This window comes from Equus przewalskii, chromosome X (genome assembly GCF_037783145.1).
Source record: "Equus przewalskii isolate Varuska chromosome X, EquPr2, whole genome shotgun sequence".
NCBI classification, from domain to species: domain Eukaryota; kingdom Metazoa; phylum Chordata; class Mammalia; order Perissodactyla; family Equidae; genus Equus; species Equus przewalskii.
Window position 1 is genome coordinate 20,350,516 of NC_091863.1, and position 5,583 is coordinate 20,356,098.

Consider the following 5,583-nt stretch of genomic DNA (forward strand, 5'->3'; position numbering starts at 1 on the left):
TATTCTATTCCCATCAAACAAACTTAAAGCCTAAGAATAAAATTAACCTCAAATATACAAGGCTTATATGAAGAAAATGATAAAACTTTGAGATTCTTAGAAGGATTAGCTAAATGGAGACACATACTATTTCCTGGATAGATGCCTTAGTATTATAAAGATGATGATTATATCTTAAGTCATTTTATACATTTAACACAATTCCCATAAATATCACCATAGCATATTATTTTTTCTAATCTGAACATAGGGATTCTATAGTTTATCTGAACAAATAAACATGTGAGAATGGTATGGACAAAATTTTAAAAGAAACATATTGAGAAGTACATAACATTGTTGTAGTATTTAATCTTTTAAATTTATAATGTATTGAAAAACTACAGTAACCAAAGTGGGTATTGGTCTACAGATTGATAGACAATTGAGTTGAGAAGAATTGAAAGTACAGCAAGAAATGTAATTTTAGATACAAATTTGTCATACTATGAAGTTGGCATTTCAAATCAAGGTTAAAATGTCAGACTACCCATTAAATGATATAGAAGCAACAGGTTAAGTATGTAAGACAAATAATAAATTTAAACAGTCATATATTACCTTAGAGAAATTGCAGATATGTTAAAGGTACAGATACAAAAATCAAGCAATAAAATGTATAGTGAAAATACTGTTGAAAAATGATATAATTTTGACATGAGGGAGCAGTTTCATGAGGGGAGAACATGACAGTAAACAATGAAAGCCATGAAGAAAATTATAACCTTGAATACCTATGTATTAATAATTTCTAATTACCTAAACACATATAATATCTGCTGGAAAAAATACAGCATAATGCAATAGGCAAACAGACTTATCCCATAAAAAAAGTTCTTATTAATTAATAAGAAAAAGATGTACCCTCAAAGCAAAAGATGCGAAAGACATAAGGGAAGTAATCCACAAAATACCAAGACAAAATACAAATATGTAAAAATCCTAAATCGTCATGGTAATCAAAGAAATTGAAATTTACAAATATAAGTCAGCATAGCCTTAATTTTAAAACATAACAAAGACAAGAAGGGAATATTACAGTAAAATCTCTCTCATAAAAATAGACGCACAAATTCTAAATGAAAAATGTTAACATATGTGTTATAGGTTAACTTATATTCCTTTCCCCCCACCCAAATTCCAGTGTTGACGTCCTAGTCTCCAGCACCTCAGAATGTGTCCTTACTTGAAGATCTGGTCTTTACAGAGGCAATCAAGTTAAAAGGAAGACATTAGGGTGGGCCCTAATCTAATGTGACTGATATCCTTATAAAAAGGGGAAATTTGTAGACAGACAAGTACACAAGGAGAACGCCATGTGAACATAAAGACAGCCATCTATAAGCCAAGGAAAGAGACCTAGAACAGATCCTTCCCTCACAGCCTTCAGAAAGAAGCAACCCTGCCAATATTTGATTTCAGACTCATAGCCTCCAGAACTGTGAGACAATTTCTGTTGTTTAAGCCAGCCAGTTTGTGGTGCTTTGTTATGGCAGCCCTAGCAAACGAATACAATCTCTAATCTAGCAATGTAAAAAAGGAAAATAGATTACAGACAAAGAGGATTTATTCTTGGCATGAAAAGGTAATTTTATATCTAAGATTTAATCAACATAATTTAGTACATTAACAGAAAAAGGGAGAAAAATCATATGATTATAAAATATCTTAGTAAATCAGGAATAGCAGGGAATTCCATGAGTTGATAAAGAATATCTACAAAAATTCTATAGCAATCCATATTGTTGACGGCAAAATATCGAAACCTGTCTCCCAGGGACTGGGAATGAGACAAGGATGCCTGTTCTCACTGCTCCTAGTCAACACAATAAAGGAAGTTTTAGTCAGTGTAATAAGTCAAGAAAAAGAAATAATAGGCATATGGATTAGGATCAAACAAATAAAAGGGATATGGTCTGTAACTGAAGAAATAAAACTGAAGTAAAGGTGAGAAAAACTCCAAAGCATCTAGAAAAAAACTATTATAATTACTTAGCAACATACAACATATACAAAAATCAGTTATAAATACATAGCAGAAACGAACACATACAAAATGAAATGTTAAAAGATACTATTTACAATAGCAGAAAATATCTATGAGTAAACTCAACAAAATATGTGCAAATGTGTACACTATAAACTACAAAAGAGTCTCAAAATGAAATAAAGACCCAAATAAATAGAGGGATATACCCTAGTTATGGATTGGAAAATGCAATGTCCAAAGGTGGCAATTTTCCCCAGTTTACTCTGTGGACTCAGCATAACCACAGTCAAAATCCTAGCAGATTATTTATTTATTTTTGGAGAATCCAACAAACTGATTCCAAAATTCATATGGACATCAAAGTGCCAAAAATAGTCAAAGCAATCTTCAGGGAGAACAAAGCTGGAGGACATTCACTTCAGATATATCCAGTTACAAGGCTGTGATGATTAAAACAGTCTTGTGTTGGTGCACGGTAGACAAACTGATCAATGAAACAGAACAGCTCAGAAACAATCTTACACACATATGGTTGTGTGATTTATGACATTATGGTGCATTGGGAAAAGAACAATTTACTAGATGATGTTGGGTGTATTTGTTATGCATATTAAAAAAGGCATGTCTGTACTCTACCTCACAGTATATAAAATCAATTCCAGATGGATTTCAGTACTAATTATGAAATTAAAGCCACTATAATTTTAGTGGAAAATAGAGGAAAACATCTTCATGATTCTGGCTTAGGCAGAGATTTTCTGAACAGGATATGAAAAAACACTACCCATAAAGGAAAGAAAAATGAGAAATTAGAGTATACTAGAATTAGGAACTTTTTCTCATTAAAAGACACCATTAAGAAACTGAAAAAGAAGCCCAGAGATTGTAATAAAATATTCTCAAGATCTACATCCAACAGAGACTTATTTCCAGAATATAGACACATTCCTACAAATCAATGAAAAACTATACTGTAATAGAAAAGCGGGAAAAAGTGTTGAACAGGCACGTCACAAAAGAGGACATCTAAATAGTTAAGAAATATATGAGAAGGCACTTATCCATCACCAGGTATTAGAAAAAAAGGGGGCAGGGAACAAACAGATTTTGCTTTCCCAGAAGACTTTGCAGAAAACTAGTGTTTATATCTCATTGGCTAGAACTAAATCATTTGGTTAACCTTAGTTGCAAGAAAGGATGATAAAGGAGTATTTGGCTTCTCTAACTTCCATTGTATTACTAGCCAAAGAAAAGGAGGTTGGATATTAGTGGTGGAGAGCGTGTGTCAGTTTGTGATAGCGTCAAATGAAATGTCTAAGAGATGTATTGAATGTACAGGTCTCGAGCTCAACAGAGAGGTCAGTCTGAAAATAATAATTCAGGTTCGTAATTATGCAGAGGCTATTTCAAAGCTATGGCTATGGATATGATCACTAAAGAAGAGTGAGTAGAGGGGTTAGATACAATCCTGGTGTAGACAAAACAATCTGTCAGAGAGAGAGGGAATCACAAACGAGTTTGAAAAACTGCAGGAGAAAAACCAAGTAGTGTTCGGGCAGCAAGGGGAAATGAGCTGCAAGAAGAAATTAGGCAAAACTTCAAATACTAACGCGGATCTGGATAGGCAAAGTCTGAAAGAGTCCTCTTTAAACCGAAGAGCAGGTGAAAGTGTTAACTTAGGCTAATCAGAGAATACCTAGTAAGTTGAGGGCATTTTCACTCACTCTGTAAGTATTTTATATTCAAAATGTATAGAATTTGTTTTTTGGCTCAGCATAATGCAAAGGCATTGATTCAGATGACAATAGTTAGACAAATTCCAGAGCTTAACTAACACTGCCCATGACTGGGATACTCTGTCTGGTCATGGCCCTAGCATTGAGTGCCGCGGCTTAAGCCCCCAGTGGTCACCTGTGCAATTCACTGAGACAAATTGGAGACTTTCTAAATGTGCAATCTCAGTGCTGCCTTGTTAGCCTGATGGGAATCAGGATTGATAGGAGCATGGTTCTCATTGTTTTCATTGAAGGTGAAAATGGTTTCTTTCTCCCAAGTTTCCTAACAGCCATAAAGGGACTCTGGATTTGGACTAATGGCCTTGCTACTGCAGTGCTGAGTAAAGATGAAAAAAATTCAGTCATTTGTCTTGTAGCACACTCATCAATCCATACCTGTATCTCTGCTAAATGTACTGGTTTTCATATGTACTATAAACTACCTAGATAGAAAGGGAAACAAATAATTTATTGGTTGAACAAAATTGTTCTTTTAAATGAGATTTTGTGCTACCAATGTCATTTAAAATTTTTTTCTGTCTTTTGATTAAATTAACAAGTCCTAAGTACTGTGAAACTAATATTCATCAAAGAAGGAAATCAATAGGGTGGACAGACACCGGCCCGGTGGCACAGCAGTTAAGTGCACACGTTCCGCTTCGGCGGCCCGGGGTTCACTGGTTTGGATCCCGGGTGCAGACATGGCACCACTTGGCAAGCCATGCTGTGGCAGGCGTCCCACATATAAAGTAGAGGAAGATGGGCATGGATGTTAGCTCATGGCCAGTCTTCCTCAGCAAAAGGAGGAGGATTGGCAGCAGTTAGCTCAGGGCTAACCTTGCTCAAAAAAAAAAATAGGGTGGACATTTAGGACAAAGGGGTCTATAAGCTAATTTGTCTCAATGAGAATTTTCCACTACATCATGGTATATTTTAAGTTTTGTTGTGTTTTAGGTTGACTTCTTTCAGTTATCAAAGTTGTAACCTTTCTTTTCCAAGTTATCAGATGGTATATGCCTGGCAAATATAAAATGATTACAAAGAAAGTGAGGAATTGAAATGGAGAGTGGCATTTCTAAGAGCACACAAAATTGTGAATAGATTGGTCTGCAGAAATCTGGTCTGCCGTTTCGATGCCTGCAAGTTTCATTCCTGGTTTCCTGTTTCTCTTAGTGAAACACTGTAGTTTTATCTCCTTCCTTGTATTTTCTGCCCCTCAGGAACACTTTCATTTTTAAAAATATTCTATTTAAATTCATATTTGTGCTTTTTGACAAAACTTGCTCACAGTTAAGACTTCTCCTTCTACATACAGATTCCTCAGACATTTCTATGGCCAGGAACCACACAGATAAGATTGAGTCTACACAGTTGTTTATAAATGACATTATGTCATCTGGCATTTGGATGATTGGATGAATTTTTTTATTTTGGACTTGATATTTTAGCAACATGGACACCCAGTCAAACCATATGTTCCAACTCTTCATTGTCAGTATTACGGTTTACGATTAGGATGACACAACTTGGAGAAGTAGCATGACCCCGAGATTCTACACTTAAGATTTCTCTGGTGACAGTCTCAGTTTCCTACTTTATACAGCTGTGTAACTGATGTACTTCACCCTCCTTCCCTCTCATTTTGTCGGTTTGTATTTAGATTTTTTTAAATGACATGTAATTTTGAGCAACTCTCAGAGGGAAGTGAACATGACTTTGCTCTTCAGATGCCTTCATTTCCTTCTTTCCTTTCCTTTCTTCTTTTCTTCCCTTCTCCAT